The sequence below is a fragment of the Dreissena polymorpha genome, chromosome 1, assembly GCF_020536995.1.
Source record: "Dreissena polymorpha isolate Duluth1 chromosome 1, UMN_Dpol_1.0, whole genome shotgun sequence".
In the NCBI taxonomy this organism is placed as follows: Eukaryota; Metazoa; Mollusca; class Bivalvia; order Myida; family Dreissenidae; genus Dreissena; species Dreissena polymorpha.
In genome coordinates this window covers 203,939,623-203,961,188 of record NC_068355.1, presented here as the reverse complement: position 1 = coordinate 203,961,188, position 21,566 = coordinate 203,939,623, and the positions used below count along the sequence as shown (strand labels likewise).

Genomic DNA, 21,566 nt, shown 5'->3' with positions numbered 1-21,566 from the left:
AGCGGTAAAGTTATACAATTCAAGTAATTCAAATGATTGAAAAATTCTTTCTTTGATATGGTTGCAGTTTGACTATATTAAATGAGCGGCTGTGAAATATACTGCCTACTGTATAAAACAACTTTTTCTGTCATTTTATTATCATTCTAGTATTATGTCATTTAATCTCTTTCAGTTCGTGTATAAGAAATTAAATAATGCAGACGATTTATTTACATGCGAACGCAGTGTACCGGCAATTGTTAACAGAGTTTCACTTTCATTTTCGCGCGGTATCAGAAAGTCCCCGGGAAACACGTTTTTTGCATGCGTATGACGCAATATAACAATTTTTTGTACGTGAGTCGTATTGCATTCAATCTTAATTTAAAGTTGCTCGTCCAATGAAAGCTCTGCCCCATAATGCACTGTACTTTTAACACTTCTGACAATGGCATATATGCGTACGATTGTGTTTACGAATTTCTTAAACATATATCGTCATTAATGTTCAAGATAATTATTTTTAAGTGATGTTGCAATTTTTATTGGATTATCGGCTAAATGTGCACATAAGAAAAGCGGTATGTATACTGTTATCGATACAATTCGGTTTATATGCATGTATTTGCGTCAACACAGCATGGCAACATGTCACATGACCTATATTATAGGCTATTCTATACCTGTTTTGTTTATAGCGCCCTGCAGTAAATGAGCTCAAAACCTATAACGCGGATCCGTTATAACGCTGTTTCGCGGCTTGGACCCCATTGACCGCGCTATATTGGAGTTACAGTGTATAGTGAAACAAGGAGGTGAGGCTGTTGTTCGAGGCTATAGTGATATATTGTGCCAAATGACTTTCCACGAACCAGGAAAATGGCCACATAGCGTATGTAGTCTTGGTTACCATGGTTACCAACACAATTTTAGGCATTTACTTTTGTTTAGAATGAAGTTTGTAAATGTGGCTATATAATAAAGAGGTTAGTTATCACAGCAAATGTAAAGCATTTGAATTAAAAAAGAAAATGATATGTCAATACTCAAATTTTCGTTTATTTATCCATTTTGACCATGAAATGACCTTGACCATGACCTTTGGTGACCTTGGTGATCTGTTTGGTAGAAGCCCTATATCAATGGATTACTTCTATCAGATATTAAAGTCAGTACATATAGGTGTTCAATAGACGAATTCAAATCATCTTTATTAGTAATTGAATCATAAAATGGCGGCCATCTTGGACGCCATCTTGGATTTCTAAGCCCTCCAGCACTTTCCAGAAAACGACATCTTTTTCTGAAATCTACAGACCCTGACGAACATTTTTGTATATTAAACCCTCTGTTTATGAGTTGTGGCCAGTTAGATGTTATAAAGCTTAACATATTTGCAGCAATAATATCTTGAAACTCTATGTGCTTAAATATCTCAAGTCTTCATGAAATCAGGACAACAAAAATGTTTTTTAAGTCTTTAATTGACCTGGCTATAGTAATCAGATTATTATAAGCTCAATTAGTCTATTTATGTCATATGCTTTGCGTATTGTAAACATACACACAATATTGCAGGTACATGATAGCAATAAATAATAACAAAGCCATCCATACTATAAAGGTCAATGGCAAAGCCTGTGAGAAAAATTTGAACGCATTGAGTGTAATCACACAACATGCTCATGGTGAGCTTTTGTGATCGCTTTATGGTCGTCGTGAGCCATCAACAATTGCCTTGTTAACTCTGTGGATGCCATGTTTATATTGCCAATCTTCATAAAATTTGGCCCGAATATAAGTCTCAATGATATCTTGGATCAGTTCGAAAATGGTTACAATTGGTTGAAAAACATGGCTGCCAGGGGATGGGGCATTTTTCCTTATATTGCTATAATAAAACATTGCTAAAACTCGAGAGGTCACATTTATTTTCCGATCTTCATGAATTTTGGTCACAATATTTGTCCCAATAATATCTTGTTATCTCAGGTGAACGACTTTGGGCCTTTCAGGCCCTCTTGTTTGTTCATCTTACCATTTGAAGAAAATATATCATTGCACAGATGTTTTTTACTTTTAGAGTGAGTTATGTTGCATTTCTTATGTGGCTTGTTCGGGGTATATTGTTCAGCACATGTCGGTCAGTCCGTCAGTTTTTTACGGAAGATTTATACACTAACTCGATTTTTACTGAAGATTTATACAATGTATATTATTTTTCTTGTGTACTATTTGATGCGATGTTCCACCCATAAAAATAACTTTCAGCTGTTCTGTCGATCAGATCCGCGACTTTTATTTATTTATTGCCGAATTATTACGACAAAAATATGATCCCTGAAGTGGACCCCCTAAATATGAAATCAAAAGTATATAGCATTCAACTTAAATATATTTTATGTATAAATCGGTGTAAGTCTGTTAAGTCAATTAAACGTTGAAAAACGTATTGAAACTAGCAATTTTCTTAAACAAAAAGGAATAAATCAATGTTCCTTTAGAAAGATAACGACAATAGCAATCGGTTTCGGCAGTCAAAGAGTCGGTTGGCTGATGACACAAGAATCACAGCTTCCCGAATGTTATGAAAAAGTTTTGTCATCCCTAACTATGACCTGTCTCACCGTAATTATCTAACAAATGCCAGTCCAAATACATTACAGCTTAGTTTCTTAACAAGATATTCAAAAATCCTATTATTAAATGATACACATATCTATTTGTGTGGCTGTTATTGCAATTCCCGGGTGTACTTTGTCCAGGATTTTCCATGGAAATCCATGGAAAATATGAGGCTGGAGTATTCGGACTAAGTTTCCAGCCTTTTCCAGCGTCAATTTAAAAAAAAAAAGGTGGAAAATTGTCCATGGTATGTGGAAATAGCCTGGAATAGTTTCCATGGTTTTCCAGGCTCCCTGGAATAATTACGATGGAACAATTTCCAGGGTTTTCCAGCCAGCATGGAATAAATACCGTCCGAATACTCCATGTAATCTGGAAAACCATGGAAAACCATGGATTTTTTTCCAGGTTTTTCCAGATTTCATGGAGTATTCGGACGGTATTTTTTCCATGCTGGCTGGAAAACCCTGGAAAATGTTCCAGGGTTTTTCTTTGTTTAATATTCCATGGATGCCTGGTATAACATGGAAAATTGTCCTGCGTTTACCATGGTCACTGAATGGAAAAAGAAATTTCTGGTCTAAAAACAATATTCATGTATTAAATGAATACAATACTCACAGCTTAAATAAATCATAATTTAAGGTTAAATTAAAACAAAACAAAAAATCAACATAATGCCTTAGTTTCTTCGATGTATTATTTTGTTCACAATTCATCAAAATATAACATCAGATTACAAATTGTGTTACATTTATTTAACAAATTATTCAGATCAAACAAGTGTTGTTTAATACATGCTTACAAAGCCTCTAGGTCCATTATCATAAATCAGGCCCTTACATAACAGAACAGGCGCTACTTTAAAAGTTAAAAAGTATAATGCAACCTTAACAACATGTATTCAAAGTAACAAAATACAAGCAAGTCAAGTAATATACAGTAACAATTCACGAACCCTGTACAAACGATATACAAGAAACAAAATAAAAAATTTAAGTTATTTTAGCTACTTCATGTTTGTCACAATATATGTAGCTGCCCATGAGCACAAGGATACTATTTTTCTCAGCTACTTTCACTTTAATGCAATTTAGGTGCTCAATTTCATTAAAATACTTTTATATAATTTTATTGTTCAAAGAAATTCAGAACATAATGCATGTACATGTATTACTTTCCAAGTGACAGTTTAAAATATAATTGCAAGTCTAAAACTTGTGAAGGCAGCTTAGTAAATAATAAGTACCCAGGTGGGATAAAATTACAGTTTTTAAAAACTTTTTTGTTAATTAGCTGGGCTTCAGTAGGTCGTGGATTTTTTTATAGAACTTGTACTGCTGTTATACTGTACGGCTCCTGCATGATCTCTGAAAGAAAAACAAAGCAAACAATATTACAAGAAAGTCATAAGTTTTTTACATTCATCTGTAAAAGTAAATGTGCAGCAATCATATGATTGAATATCTATACTTCAATGCTCATTCATATTTAAATCTATCTTAGATATTTCATATCACTGCTCAATTCGGTACATCTGGCTTTTTTGTATTTGAGCGAACATTTACGATCCTAAGTAGTTAGCAATTAATTCTTTTCCATTTACTGAAATTTATTCTCTTAAAGTTTGCAAGCGGGCTTTAATCTTCTTGCAAACAGGCAACCACACAGGAAAACTGAGACTTTCAAGTGAATAAATTGGTGATTTAACTTATATTTTTATATGACTCTCTTTTATTTTGAAATTTATATTGTTGTTTTCTTAAATGCCCCAAAACGGGGTACACTAGCATGTATCTGGAAACTCAAACATATATAGGAATTTTATATTCAGATATTGCTATATGAAAGTTATGCTAATTTGCTAATTCATATAAAAATAACCTGTAATTGAAACTAGACCAAAATATTGGATACCAAAAAGACAAAATACTTTCAGGTGGTTAACACTAAATTACTTATATGAGCCCGGGGCATAACAATATTTACCATGAATTTTGGCCATGTTAGTCCTCTTGGTAAATGCGCCAAAAGAGCCGCTTTGCTGTCTTGGGTTATTTCCCTGCCAAACTCTGCAGTATCTTCCATCAACTGGTCAGCTAGAGTTAAAGCACATAATGAAAATGTATATAGAAAATAATTCAAGTATTGTTTTAAATATTTAGTAAAATGGTCTTTAAATAATAACTTACAATGAAGTTAATACATCACAAAGCATAGCATAACAAAATTTGTAGGTATGATTAGTACAAATTTATTATTGCTATAATAAGAATGATGTGTAATTCTATTGGTATGAAAATGCACAGTGAAACCTAAAAAACAATGCTATTGGTTTAATTAATTTATTTATAAACATTAACAGCATTAATGAGCATTGAGTTCTCATCATGCACAGCACATAACTCCCTTAGCCTCAGTTCCCTAGCCATGCATTATAAACTTCCGATACTACATTCAAGCTTATTAATATCTCCACATAGGACTTCCTTTATCAAGCTGCAAACTGCACTTAGTGAAAATGTGTGTGACAGCTGCTTTTAAACTTCTATATTTGCCATACTTTTACCTAAAATGTCACATAAAAAAGGTCTACAATGATGACATAAGAAGAATAAATTTAAAGGAATATTTAGAAATAATGAAAAGCACAAACCTTCAGTTGTTGTTCTATTCCTAGACAGACTTCTGAAACACTTGTATGCATCACTTTTTAACAATATTTCATGTCACTTTCCAAATGATATCCATACATTATTATTTTAAGAAATTCTTGTTAATGGAAAAACTCATTAACTCTACTGTTTGTGAACATTACATTAACTTCATTTTAACAACAAGTTTAACCTGCATATTTTCTACAATACGCCAGAATTTCAATCTAACAGGTAAACTTTCTGTATTTGAACTCAGCCAATCAGAAAAGGCTGTGATATTTTATAACCAATAGATTAGCAGCAGACATATCTGACTCACACACAGGTTTATCAGATAGTTTGTTAATTGCAAACCTGGACTGTAGTTAAATATTGAGTGTGTATACACCTTGAACAGGGTTAAAGAATTTAAACTTGTAGACATTGCTTTGAAAGTTACTACTATTACTTCTACTACTAGTACTACTACTACTACTACTACTTCTGCAAAACTACTACTACTATTACAACAGCCACAACAACAACAACAACAACAACTACTACTACTACTACTACTACTACTACTACTACTACTACTACTACTACTACTTCTAATACTACTACTACTACTACTACTGCTACTTCTACTTATACTACTACTACTACTACTACTACTACTACTTCTACTACTACTACTATTACTACTACTACTACTGCTGCTACTACTGCTACTACTACTACTACTGCATCAACTACTACTACTGCTTCAACTACTACTACTACTACTGCTACTGCTGCTGCTACTGCTGCTGCTGCTACTACTCCTGCTGCTGCTGCTACTACTACTACTGCTACTGCTGCTGCTGCTGCTGCTACTACTACTACAACACCTGCTGCAGCGACTACTGCTGCTGCTGCTGCTGTTACTACTACTACTACTACCACTACTACTACTACTACTACTACTACTACTACTACTAGTACTTCAACTACTATTGCTACTACTACTGCTACTACTACTGCTACTGATGCTGCTGATGCTGCTGCTGCTACTACTGCTGCTGCTGCTACTTCTACTACTACTACTTCTACTACTACTACTTCTACTACTACTACTGCTGCTGCTGCTAATGCTACTTCCTTAACTACTACTACTACTGCTGCTACTAGTATTGTTATTATTATTTATACTACTATTGCTACCGTTACTGCTACTATTCCTGTAAATGCTAAAACAACAACACAATCATAACTGCTACTACTGCTACTGTCACTTAAATTTGCACCAATAGTATAATTATCAGTAGTTTAACTGCTTATACAACTTATACAACAACCACTTTTACTACTACTCCTACAACATATTCTACTGCCAGCCTCAGCATTACTACTTCTACCACTACTACTACTACTATAACTACTACTATTTCTGCCCAAACTATGCACATTGTTTTATGTTTTATTCATATGTTGTGTAAATTGCTGAACTCTGATTTACTTTGAATAAAATGTGTTGCATTTTTATAAGTTATTTTCTCCTCTTATAAAGTCTAAGTTTTTTCCAGGGTCAGCTGAAAATGTTAGAGTCTTTTCCATGCTTAAAAAATTCTATGTTCCACTTTCCATGCTATCTGGAAATATTTTCCATGGTTATCCAGCCTAAATCCAGCGTTTTCCATTCCTTTTCCATGCTTTTCCATCCAAGGCTGGAAAATGCTTGGAAAAAAAGTCCACGTTTCATGGACATTTCTAGAACAAAACCCTGGAAAACCCTGGAAACTGTTTCAAATTCCAGGGATTTCCATGGAATTCCATGTTATACCATGGATTTCCAGCCTAAGTTCCATGATTACCCTGGACAATGTACACCCGGGTTGTAATTTCTATTTATTATCGTTGTCAATTGCACCGTCATGACTTTGATAACAGCAATGAAACCAGATTATTTTACAACTATATTCTGTAGCAGGTAGGTTATGTACACAGTTTTCTGAACCTACTGTCCTATACAAAGTTGACTAGTTTTTCGAAGACTGGAACGTTATTCACACATAAATTCCTGTCAATGAAATTGCATTACTATTTCCACCACAAAGTATTGTTAAATGGTAAATGCAGTGTGTTTTATTCAGCAAAACATGAAACAACATAATAGTATGTTTACCGGTAAACATGAATGTGAGCAAAAAAGATTGCGGTCATGTTTCAGTCAATATTTTGACGATATATTTGAATTTGTAAGAATTACTAAGTGTGTTCTATTTTAGTATAGGGGTTTAAGTGTGCCCAGTGTGTCATACAAATCAACCCAAAGCTTTGATACACATGTATAATAATATTAACTGCTTTTTGTACTAAAATTGTGCAACCTTTATCTGTATATCATATGTAAGGGCAAAGAACAAATTGTTTAATCACCCCATGTTCTATAAATTGAAAACCATTTGATAAAGTCTGATACTATTTAAATTATCTTACATTCACTTCACCTTTGTAAATGATCTCCTGTAAAACCAACTGACATGAATAAACAGGTTAACAATTTTTAGAACATCCACAGGACATTTTGGGTTATCGTCCTCATAATCGTAGAAACATCTTGGTTCAGATTGTTGACATTAAATATTTATCTCAAACTAAGATAACTACAATATGGGATTGAATTTATCAGCTTAGTTACGTATAAAAAGTCTTTGTACTGTGATTTTACAAGCTCTGATTTGATTGTGGTCCCCTGCGAAATGTTGTTCTGCAGTTCACGAATAATTCGTGAACTGTTCGTGAACCGAGTTCATGAATAGTTCACAAATAGTCAGTGAACAGAAAATGGGCCATGTCTGTGAAATGTACTTCAAATTTTAGTTCATGAACTGTTCATGAACACTAATCGCATGAAGTGTTCATGAAATATTCTTGAAACCTAATGGCATGAAGTGTTCATGAACTATTCTTGAGCCCTTATGGCATGAAGTGGTCGTGAACTATTCTTGAACCATTATGGCATGAGGTGTTCATGAACTATTCATGAACACCAATGGCATGAAGTGTTCTTGAACAGTTCATGAACAACACAGTTCTTGAAAAGTTCTTCAGGGTTTTGCTGTTCATGAACAGTTCATGAACACTCCTTCTATTTTTCAATGGCCCATTTTCTGTTCACGGACTGTCAGTGAATAGTTCATGAACCATAATTCTTCACGAGTTCATGAACTGAGGTCTTACAAAGGTCATCATAAGTGTAAGCAAACATGAGAGACTACAAACAATGTCATCAGCCACAGACTGCCAGGCTTAGCACAGAGGCTAGTTTTCAAATTGTTTGTCAATGTCTTCAACACACTCCCATTTTCCTTTCTGGCGCATATTTGAGAATATTCAACACCATGCACTGCCTCCGAATCCTTTCTGGTATGTGGTATACTGTTCACATGTGCTCTACAGAATAAAAATCATAAAAAGGTCTATAGTAAAGAGTTATTTACATTCAAACTATTATAAAAGCGAATCTATAATCAATATACATTGGGATCTGACAACAGGAAATGAACTGAAATTTCTGGTTTTGTTAGGCTATACTACATGGTGATTGGTCTGATATTGTTCTGTAGGACATCTATTTGGGGTAAATTAAACAAGACAAAAGTACTATTTAAAATTCATATGTATATCATAACATATTATATTAGTCCCAAAACTAAGATACTTCCCATAAGTGATTATTGTACATAATAACGAACAAATACTGACATAATACTAATTTAATGTACAGTTACTTAGTGCAACTGCCCAGTACCTTGAAGACAGAATACACTGCAGTCTGTTTGAAGCTTTTTCCAGCAATTGGTTGTGGATGCCCACTCAAGTTAAATTTTGCAATATGGGGGACATTCATCACCCTGAAATCGGTCTGTTCATTACAAAAGTTACATAAAAAACTTAATTTATAAGCATCTGCATTGCATATGTTATATAAGCACAGCAGATTACTATTTATTGTAGTATTTGATTTCTTTCTTTTTTAAAGAAAACTAACCAGATTTGTTCTGGAAGCGAATTATTTCAGTTAAATATCTATGTTATTTGGCATGGCAATTATTTTGTTAGATAATGAAGATTTGTACCACTTTATAGCTTGTTTCATTATTGTACATAATGATATATCTTTTGGAGACTGTTGCACTGTGTACCACAAATAAATACATAATTTCCAGTTAACTGTTACATCACAGACTTATGGTACGAAGTCCACAAGGTACGAACTCCTTTTTATTTATAGCTAAGTAAATGATACACATGTATAGACACCTTTTAAATTATTGTTATCACATCAGTTTAAGAATTACTTAACTACCAACTTATCACGCGGATTGTTTACATGTATCTTAATTTAAATTCCAAAGAGCACAAGAAAAACTTCCAAAACATAATGATAAATATGTAATACCACGAAAATATATGACTCATCATTGCAATAGAAATTTGCGAGTTACAACATGTTTCATCTTATACTTTACATAATTCTTAAAGTGCTTACCTGTTTGTTTGTCACTCTTTCCCCAGTAGAACAGCGTATAGTAAGCTCTGCAGACCACACTATTTGTTGACAAGAACGAATCAATGAACGCGTTTAAATAAAATAATGCCGTAACGTCACTTCCGGTGTAGACCGGCATTTCCTGTCATCTATTTTCGCGACTTGTCAAAATGTCAATCCCTGACAAACGCGGGCGTTTCCAGTAAGTTTAAGTGAAAGAAACAGTAATTTAGACCACGACTACACTTCGGGAGTTTATATAAACGCAGAGAAACAATGTCTAGAGAAGAACGTGTCCAGTGATCATAGTTTGAAGGCTAATTGAACCTTGTATTTTGTTGGAGAAGTTACGGTTTTGAAAGACTGTGTTTAAGAGAAAGATTGATATAATTGTAATTGTTGATCATATTTATGTGACTGGAGTTAATGATAAAAGTCAACTATTGGACAGTGGTGTTGATAATTACAAAGAGAACTATTAGTGAAAATACTGTCGCGGTTGCCGGATTGTCGAATTCGGACGCTGAGTGACAATTCAGATGGAAATGTAGGTATTTCACTGATTTATGCGATTTTTAATGTATATCCCCAGGGCTTTCCTTAGACCTCAAATCTCAAGAGTCAATGACTCTTAGGACCAAATTTTCAAGAGTCAAAATCAAATTTTTATGAGTCATAATTTTAACGCAGGAGAGTCAATGATCTTTTGTACTTTAAGCAAATTACTGAGATATAATATATAAAAAGCAACAAATTTACAAATATCTAAACATTTATTTCTTATATTCCAGTCAATAAACTAGATAATGCAAACATACATTGTGACCAACATTGTGAGCATAGTGAAATCAATACGAAAAAACACTCGCACTTGTAATGACATAATATATATCAGGGGTGTCAATTGTCCCAAACTCGAAATACGGAAAATTAAGCAGAGATTCAGAGACCGTAGGATAAAGGGAATAGAGGACAGAGCCCCTCGAGCCCTTGCTTATTGTTATTCTTTATTTTCTTTCTATGTGCAATTTCTTGTGAGTACAATGCGAAATTTTATCAATCAGACCATCAGTTACACCGCATGTGTATTCGTCATTCTATAAAAAATGTTATCAAGATCGTTGGAAATAAATTAAAATCAACGAACCATACCGTATCCGAAAACGACTGTCCGAAAACAGGTAGAGATACGTCGTTTGCGAATGAAATAAAATGTGTTTTGTTTGTCTGCAGAAAATAAAGCCAGTAATAAGTAACTTAGCAAATATGCAATTAATATATAATTCGGTTGACATATTGTTTTAAGTATGATATTGCAGTGCGTTACTTTGCTAATAGATAATTTATAGTTGGCGGACATTAGCAACGTTCGTAGAATGGTACAGTTTTTGAAAAGTAGCGAAGATGTTTCGTCAGTTACTGCTCATGTCAGTGCCAGCCGTTTACCATCAAAATACCTCTTTAAACTAACTAATCGGATTTACATTTATCTCAAAATCGACCCTGGACGGCTCAAATCCGGATTTAATTATTTCATGTGCCATCTTTACCGAAGACGTGCGACAAACACGCCGATTTTCTATGCCGTCTCAAATGGTAAATTATTACACCTATGTTGTAATCAATTAGCACATGCAGCATCCAAATTTGTCACTTTGCCACACGGTCAGTTATACCATTTCTATGGTTATTTTTAGCAACTCTGTTGCAAAGCGTGTAAATTGACGTTGTAGACAGTACATATGCCAGCATAACTTTCGCGCGTCTTTGAACGGAGCAAACATGGAATAAAACAGGGTTGGGTACACTGTTTTCAGCATTGAAAAAACATTCTGACATATTGTGGAAGTATTTCTCAAAATATTGTGGATATGGATGTTATAATTATATATTGGATATTATTAAAGCTGATGCGGGTGAGTCCATTCTGTTTTAGTGGCTTTTATACATGTGGTTTCTGCAAAAAGCTGATAACAAACGCTCAGATAAATAATGGAACGTTGATACACGCGTCATCGAACCAGCAGTGTTTTAATTGGTCATTACTAGATTTCTCAATGGGAAAAACTCCGCCTACTGGGCAGACTTGTGCTTCAATGATTGGAAACAGGCGATAACGGTTAGCGTCTACCAAAAGATACTCCGCCCCAAGCCAATTATCGATTACTCTTAACCAGGGTTGTCATTATTAACCGATTGCCCATCAAATTGAACGGTTAAAATCTCCAGAAAATCGGTTGTTTTTCCCGAATCTTTAAAATTGCGATCGGAAGTTTTGATCTCGCAAACCGACAATAATTGGCGAGGAATAACCGTATAGCGTTTTGACCTGGGGCTGTTCATTCTATACATAGATGGTGATGTCACTATGTTATTGTAACCTCTATACTAAGACGCATCAGATTTCCCTGGTTTGCAGAATTATGCTTTCGCCAAAGTAGTTCTGCGTAGAAATGAAAATGTTTATAAAAGAATAATCGTTTTTATTTCTTGTTTAAAACGGAAAGTTGTTTAAAGATACATGTATGTTATTTAATTATGTTAAAATGTGATTTTGAATCTCTATTAAGACTGATAACGATTATCAGAAGCACGATTACCTGACCTACTTTCGCTTTCACTTGTAAAAGAAGTGCTACCCACAATTCCTTTCGCGTTACTACAGTCAGGTCAGTAAGACCGGTGTGTACACAATGGGGGCTGTTTTGACTAGCTACCGCCACACCAATAGCTTGCCTCGTTTTGTAAAATGGCTTTTGATTGGTTATCGCGTCTGCATACGGCCAATCATGTGGCGCGGTAGAAATTAGTCAACTCTTAAAATGGCTGAACCAAAGAAAAAGAAAATTTAAAATCTTGAAGACTTCGGTTTTATGCATAAACCTAAACCCATTTGGACTTAAACAACAGTTTATTTAGTGTCCCCCTTTTGTTCAGATGCATGCGTATAAATACCACACAATTATTCAGCCGCAGACCCGAAACTGCAAAAGCATGGTCTCTTGGAATAATTATGAACTTTGCATTTATAGCTGATATATGATGTTTCAGTGATAAACGAAATAAAACATGAAAACATATTATGCGGTGTTTGTTCTTGTTTTGAGAGTTTGTTTTGTTGAACAAAGTGTTTGTTTCAAGTTGTGTTTATATATCGATTTTTGCACGGCATTTTTGGGAGGAGGCGTTTTTCATTGCTTTGCGAACCCTGGGCCCCCTATTGCTTAGCCTGGACCCACATGGGGGCCTGGGCGGCCCCCTTGACCCCCGGCCTTATCGGTTACTGTTCCAAAATAATCCCTTGTTTTAAATCATAATGACAACCCTGCTTAACAACTTTTGATCTCTTTGAAGCAAGTCGGTACATTCCCCCGGGTCAAATGTGACGCATGACGTAATTTTCTCAAGAGTCACACTAGGGTATTGTGTAATTTTCAAGCGTCAAAACCCGGGAGCTCGGGTTAAAGGAAAGCCCTGATATCCCATTTTTCAATTAATAAATTAAATGTAGCATAAATGGTCAGTTTCGTATCCATAAGGAATAATACATGTATTTGGTATTAAATTTGGATGAAGAATGTTGTTTACCCTTATTTATTAATCCAGTTTGAAAGTGTTCATCATATAAAACACTAGTAATGACATGCATTGTCACGATTGTCTGAATTAATAAAAGCAATGACACTTACACACTATGGATTATATCACACTACTATTAAACACGTCAGTTGGTACTCCTATACGAGTGCTTGTTTATTTGACCTCGGTTTAGACTACAATTGTTTTTTAAATAACATGAAGAAAATGTCAATTATTGTAAACTGTAGATGTCATATTTTTCCAGAAAAAAAGGCAAGGCGAGGAGGGAATAATCGGGGGCAGTAATTGTGTAAAACCGTCGAAAAGGCATGTCAGTAGCTCAGGATTTTCATGGCATAAACGGGGTTTCGGCAGTCTAAAATGTAAGTTAATTGTAACAAACACTTCATTTGAAGCAATACATTGTCACTGAAGCAAAACTATACATTTAATTTTATTAAAACAATTTAGGAATGTATGTCTGTCTGACCGTCTGTCTGTCAGTTTATTTTTAACCAGGTTTTCCGAAGGAAAAAACTGGTTATTAGATTGGCGAATGCGGGCGGGCTGGCTGGCGGGCTGGCTGGCTGGCTGGCGGGCTGGCGGGCGGGCGGAAGAAGCTTGTCCGGGCCATAACTATGTCGTTCATTGTCAGATTTTAAAATCATTTGGCACATTTGTTCACCATCATTGGACGGTGTGTCACGCGAAATAATTACGTCGATATCTCCAAGGTCAAGGTCACACTTTGAGTTCAAAGGTCAAAAATGGCCATAAATGAGCTTTTCCTGGCCATAACTATGTCATTCATTGTGAGATTTTAAAATCATTTGGCACATTTGTTCACCATCATGGGACGGTGTGTCGCACGAAAGAATCACGTCAATATCTCCAATGTCAAGGTCGCCACGACTAAAAATAGATTTTTTTAAAAAACAAACTTACAAAGGGGGTTAATTTTGTTTATTCATTTCAAAAGTTCAGTTTGAGTTTTCTCCCTTTATCAGATTTTTTTTTCACAATGAAAACCTGGTTTTGTGACAATTTTGTCCCTTGTTAACTTTTAAACTTGTTAAGATATCAACTCCAAACTTCATGCATAAATAGTGCACACACATTACTACATATGTACAATAGCTGCATTTTATATGGATTTAATTCCCCTGCTCAGTTGTCCTTGTCCAAGTTAGTTGTCAGAGGTGATATTTAGTTCTCCTTCAGCAATGGTTCTAGTTTTATTATAAAGTCAAATAATTTATTTCAGCACACACATTCTTGATGTCCAAGCAAAAGTATGGAGGGCAGATAGTGAAGTAGGTCATGTTTTTATCGTATCTGTGAAACATATCTGTGAAATGTGCCAGTGGCGGCAAAGAAACCAGACCGGCCAGATTGCACGTGCACATGACTGTGTCCACAAGTTTACTGGAGTGAGTGTCAGTGGTGAGAAGGGACTCAAGGAGCTTATTGAAGAGGGCAAGCCTGTTGAGATTGTAGAGGGTGATGGATATAATAATATAGAAATTCGCGTGAAAAGGAACATAAACCTTACTCTACAGAAACATTTTGATGAAAATTATGTCAAGAACATTTTCATAATGAAGAACTCAGACTGTCAGCCCAGGCGGAGTTCTGCGAAAATTGACCATGAAAATCATGTTTATATTGTGTATATAATAATAAGTTTAATGTTATTAATCACTATTCATTAATGAAGCTATTTTCCTTTTAACTGGTATGATTTAATGATTAAATATGCCATATGTCTTAATCTTGAATTGCTTTATTTCCCCTGTTACATGTCGACGTCATACTCATTTTTATCTATTTTTGAACATTTGAACTCCTCAATATGCTCACATTTAAAAAGTCGCAAATTTAGTATGGTGTTTCTGGCAAATGTGGGTACCCTTGATTGTGAGACTGGAACTTTTCATTTTTACAGGTGACCAGCTTTTTAGTACTTCAGGCTAATGTATAATTTTAATTATTTTTCCGAAATTTTTGATAAACCAAGTCAAGAATATTTCATGAACCCTTTTTGAATTCTTAGGATTCATGAAAAAATCTTCATTAGTTCTTAAAAAAGGCAAAAATATTCAAATTAAAGTAATTAAAGAACTGATACGTTTTGTATCGTGTTGGTTGATTAACTAAAATAGATAGTTTTTAGCAAGAATAATGTCTGGCTGAACTTGTGCAAATATTGTTGGTTGCCTGAAGAAAAAAAAAACAAGCTTACAATTAGATGAAATTTACATGGTTATCATGTATAAAGAATGTAAAAATCAAGTATTTTAAGTAAAATAATAATAATCTTAAATTTTACTAACATTAATCAGTATGAAAATAAAGAACTTACAAGATTAGTATGCTAGACATTTCAATATTACTTTCCAAAATATGTATGAAACATTTAGCACAAAGGAATTCATGAATTTTTCATGATGAATCCTCAAAGTCTGTCTCAGAAAAGTCATTAGAAATACTTGTTAATGAAATGTTCATCACTTAGTATTTATGGTTAGATGAAGAATTGTTCATGAACTTTGAAATGTTCAACAATAATTCATAAACAGTTCATGAATGTGTCTTAAGAACAGTTCATGTCCAAAAGTTTATGAACCAAGCTCATGAACTTTTTCAGAACCGTTCATGAACAGTTCTTGATTGGCTTGAAGTGTTCATGAAATCATGAACAACATTTCGCCGGGGGTGTATGCGGTCAGTACATGTAAAATTAAGATAAATCCCATTTCAGCAATACTATATATACGGTCTAGCAAGATAAAAAATAAAGTAAAGTAAATACTTAAAATCAACGAATATTTCGCAACATATTTCATAAAATTAAGTTTACACATACAAAACTCAGTGCTCCTTAAAGTAGTAGCCAACATTTCAATGCTAGATGTGGTATGGTAATATATATATAAGAAGATACATCAAAGTTGCTTTTATTTTGTTTGCAACAATTTATTCCATGTAAATTTCTAGCTACGATATCCAAACATTTACAAGCAAACGCGAGGGGACCCATTCCCAATGGAATAAATATATATGTTTTCCCAAATGGGACCTAAACAATTCTTATTGAAGGTTTCCAAAAATATTATTTTTTTAATAAGTTACATGTTGTTCATCTCCAAAACCAGTTATATGAGTTGAAACTCAGTAAATATAATATTAAAATCACTTGTATTATCCATTATGAAGTACTTGTAAGAATACAATCAACAATATTGATCACTTGTATTATCCATTATGAAGTACTTGTAAGAATACAATCAACAATATTGAAATCACTTGTATTATCCATTTTGAAGTACTTGTAAGAATACATTCAACAATATTGATCACTTGTATTATCCATTATGAAGTACTTGTAAGAATACAATCAACACAATTGATCACTTGTGTTATCCATTATGAAGTACTTGTAAGAATACAATTAACAATATTGATCACTTGTGTTATCCATTATGAAGTACTTGTAAGAATACAATCAACAATATTGATCACTTGTGTTATCCATTATGAAGTACTTGTAAGAATACAATCAACAATATTGATCACTTGTGTTATCCATTATGAAGTACTTGTAAGAATACAATCAACAATATTGATCACTTGTATTATCCATTATGAATTACTTGTAAGAATACAATCAACAATATTGATCACTTGTGTTATCCATTATGAAGTACTTGTAAGAATACAATCAACAATATTGATCTCTTGTATTATCCATTATGAAGTACTTGTAAGAATACAATCAACAATATTGATTTCCCAATTTTAGTCAAAAGAATGCAGTATTAGCCAACCCAAATGCACCCGTCCCCATTCCCAGAATGGTGAAAAAAACACTGCCAGGTGCATCACATTTAACTGCCAGACAAGATGTTCAAAGTTTATATTGGCAAGTTCTTTCAGCAGGCTTTTATGATAATAAGGGAAAGGTGGACATTATTAATGCCCGCGGATCGAATGATCGGGGAAATATTGGTTTTGGCCTGTCTGCCTGTCATTATGTCCCAAAACTTTAACCTTGATGATAAAATGAAAAATCGTGGGTCTATGTTCTTTAAACTTCACATGTGCATGCATCTCATTGAGATCTACAATCAAACATGGTTTGAGGTAACTAGGTCAAAGGTCAAGGTCACTGTGACCTTAACATTCAAAATATAACATTGTTTCTAAAATAGCTGCTGTGTGGCTTCAAAGCGCAGTAGGGGGCATTGTGTTTTCTTAAAGACAGCTCTTGTTTTATCGGGCTTTTATGATAATAAGGGAATTCTATTTTTGTTGATAAGCATGATTATACACAAATATAACATTATTTCGTAACACTGTCATGCTTAATTTTACCGTTCATTAATTATTTATCAATGCTGTGCTTAGAATGATGTAAATATCAACAGTTGGTAATTCTAATCTTCTTGACACCTGGCTTTTTTGACAAGTATTAACCCTTTCCTTGACAGCCATTTAGCCAATATACGCCTCTCCAGTTACCACAAGACCTAGCTGCCTGCTGACCAGTGGCTGATATCCATCTTATCAATATCAGTACCCCATCTTTACAGGTATTATTGGAAAAACGCTGTTTTATGACCCTCATTGCTTTTTAACCTGATATTCTCATAAAAATTGAAATATTATTGAAAAATACTTATATGAAAGTTTAAGCTAATAAAATTTCCTTTCCTGTGGTGTAAACTGTATGTTTCTACCTTAATTTATTGGTCAGTTATAGTCAGGCAAATGTGACCGTTGTGTGTTTTACTGCGTTTCAATGCAAATCTACCTCTTTGGAAACGCAACCCTCATTGCCTTTAAACCTAATTTTCTCATAAAAGTTGAAATATTATTGAAAAACACTCATATGAAAGTTTTAGCTAATAAAATTTCCTTTCCTGTGGTGTAAACTTAAGTTTCTACATTATTTTATTCATCAGTTATAGTCATGTAAAGTTGACAGTTGTGTGTTTTACTGGGTTTAAATGCAAATCTCTTTCCAGCTCATATAGAAACTTTGCGAAGTTGGTGTATTGAATCAAATACAAATAACTATATTTTGAAATATTTTTTTTTTCTTTCCAAACTACAATTCTTCTTTATTGAAGATTTTTTTATTTTATAAATTCATTCTGCAAGCCTCAAAATTCATGTAAATTCTTATAAAGAACTATTTAAAAAACACAGAGTTTCTCATTCTCGAACAACTTCATTCATTTTCAAAATCAATCGTATTATTTCTTATAAAATTCTTACAACTCTTGGTATTTCTATTACATTAATTCACCAAATGATTTATAAACATTTATAGATACCGGTAACAATTTAATTGGATGTTGCATAATGTGCCATGAATATTCATATAATCAATTTGCATTTTGCATTTCATTACCGATCGAAATCCGGCAATGTCGGCGTCTTCAATAAGTCTTCAGTTCGTCTATTTATTTGCAAAATAGCAATTTTAGGCAGCTGCTTTATTATATAATCTGATCACCGACATATAACTTTATAACCCAGAAGTCGCCGACAAACCGTGTATTCGTGTACCAAATTACAAAACGCCGAGGTAACATGGCACGCGCGCCAACGTCATCTGAAGACTACTGCTGCGTCCGGTAAACATGTTTATTCAAAGTGTCTAGAACCTGTGTTTCTTATCCCTAAATGTTAGATTAGCACGTGCGCTATTTATTATTATGTTGGTCAGTTCAAAGGCATATTGAAGACCGCTGACTGCTTCTTTGTTTTATTGCCCAATCAAGCACCGATAATCCAATATCCAGTGTATTACGAAACACAAACTTTAGATAAGCACGTGTCGTTTGTAAAAACATTTGAGTGTACATGCCAATAAACATATCGATGTAATTCTCGTATATGATCTCGGAAACAAACATTTACGATATAATGGAATCAAACAACAATAAGAATGAAATCGATTTTCACCCAAATCATATTATATTCTTATGGAACATGTTTATTTTTACGGCATTTTTAACGAGTTATTAATACTTTTTCGGAAAATGTCCAAATTAAATACGGTTCGAGAATAGCAGTTATTTTAGGACATTACGAAATGCCCGAAGAGCGCTCATCTCGGAACGTGATTTACGCATGTCAAATGGTAAACCCTCGTCTAGATTGGTCGCCAATTACATCATAACTTTAAATAGCAACATTACCGGATGTTTACTCGACAGTTTAGAAAAATGATGAACGTAGGTGTATATGCATTTCTGTTACACTTAAAACGTCATTTTAAGCATTTAAATAGCAAATTAAATCGTGCCTCGTAAAAACGCGTATATATCAGGTAATAGATAGGGTAGTAGAAATGCGTAGATAACAGGGAATCGATACAGGCGTAGATACGCGTATTTGACAGGGAATCGATAGGGTCGTAGAAACGCGTACCTGTCAAGGAAAGGGTTAAACAGTTCCCTGTAGTTTTTTACATTGAATTTCTCAATAATTCTGTTAGAAATGTCTGTAAACAAATCGATGCGTTGCAATAGCTGCGTCTATGACTTAAAGCAGCTTGTAATAGACAAGTGTGACATTTATATTAGGAAGAACATATAAAAAACCAACTAGAAATGGCGCGGCAGAGGCTGACGAGTATCCCCACTCCGCATGTTTGACCAAGGGGCTCCCCAGGGTTGGTGATGGGGCCATGCATATTTGAGATTGACCGTATTGTCATAAGAGAAGATCAGTATCAATTAAAAGTGAATCGGTGTAGAAATGTAGAAGTTAAGTAAAAGGCAATTTTGGGTGGGTGTGGCCTATGTGGGCGGAGCGCCCCAGGGTTGGTAATGGGGCTATGCATAGTTGAGATTGACCATATTGTCATAAAAATAGTTCAGTATCAATTAGAAGTGAATCGGTGAAGAAATTATAGTAAAAGGCAATTTTGTGTGGGTGTGGCCTATTTGGGCGGGGCGCCTCAGGGTTGGTAATTGGGCCATGCATAGTTGAGATTGACCGTATTGTCATAAGAGAAGTTCACTATGAATTTGAAGTGAATCGGTGTAGAAATGAAGAAGTTATAGTAAAAGGCAATTTTGGGTGGGTGTGGCCTATGTGGATGGGTGTGGCCTATGTGGGTGGGGCGCCTCAGGGTTGGTAATGGGGCCATGCATAATTGAGATTGACCGTATTGTCATGCATAGTTGAGATTGACCGTATTGTCATAAGAGAATTTCAGTATCAATTTGAAGTGAATCGGTGTAGAAATGAAGATATTATAGTAAAAGGAAATTTTGGGTGGGTGCGGTCTGTGTGGGCGGGACACCCCAGGGTTGGTAATGGGGCCATGCATAGTTAAGATTGACCGTATTGTCATAAGAGAGGTTCAGTATCAATTTGAAGTAAATTGGTGCAGAAATGAAGAAGTTAATGTAAAATAACATAAAAAATGAGTGAAAATCTCTGACCCGGCCCGCCCCAACCCCCATAACTTTTGACTCAGGGGTCAGATCAAAATTCCAAATAGTGCAGGGTCGCATATATGCTTATAGCTACCATGTGTGTAAGTTTCATGGTTCTAGTGCTTATAGTGTAGGAGGAGATAGACGGACAGACAGATGGCGGAGATAACCACTATATCCCCATGCTTTTCAAAAAGCATGGGGATAATAAATACGTGCCACAAAACAATCATGATAAACAAAATGGATGCAGATTTGTTGGAGTCAACTAAATGAGAATGTTTTCTATTAATCAAGAGATTCTTTTATGAAAGTATTTTTCAAATGAAATCGAGAGCATTCAAAAGCTCTCTTGAAAAAGCATGATACTTTGAAAGTGACTTCTGCGATAAAAGCAAGTATTAGATACTCATTACATGTTATAGTTTCTTCGCGCCTTTACTTTTACATGTATGCTGAGCAAATGACCATAAAATGTAAGCATAAAAGTCTTCCAGGGTCGGATTATGTATATATATAATCCAATATTTTTTAATTTATGAAGGAAATAAATGCATATAATTACACAGGTACTTAATGATTAAATTCTCAACATGTGGTGTGTTTTGCAATTAAAAAATGTAAAATGAATAGTTGCACTTATATTAGAAAATGAGCTCCTTAATGGCATACATTTCTAAGCAGGTCTGAAGTGCCTCATTCCATGACAACAGAAGTGGATGGAAACTTATGGGCCAGACCATGACTGCCAAA

General features: G+C 34.4%; 2 long non-coding RNA genes across 3 annotated transcripts in view; one reads left to right on the top strand and one right to left on the bottom strand.

Annotated features, from left to right (window-relative positions):
* Window positions 1-15,209, top strand: part of LOC127864696 (uncharacterized) — a 65,081-nt gene extending 49,872 nt beyond the window's left edge. The window contains exons 1-3 of one of the 2 annotated variants that reach the window (XR_008042217.1): window positions 9,807-10,324; window positions 13,622-13,739; window positions 14,621-15,209. This is a non-coding gene — a long non-coding RNA (uncharacterized LOC127864696). Of the gene's footprint in view, window positions 1-9,806; window positions 10,325-13,621; window positions 13,740-14,620 lie in introns of those variants that run through there. The other variant, XR_008042218.1, reaches the window with a different exon arrangement.
* LOC127864691 (uncharacterized) lies at window positions 3,290-7,131 on the bottom strand. The gene is made up of 3 exons (XR_008042212.1): window positions 5,264-7,131; window positions 4,597-4,706; window positions 3,290-3,977 (listed from the first exon to the last, which is right to left on the bottom strand). It is a non-coding gene; the product is annotated as an uncharacterized LOC127864691 (long non-coding RNA).
* Window positions 15,210-21,566: the final 6,357 nt, after the last annotated feature.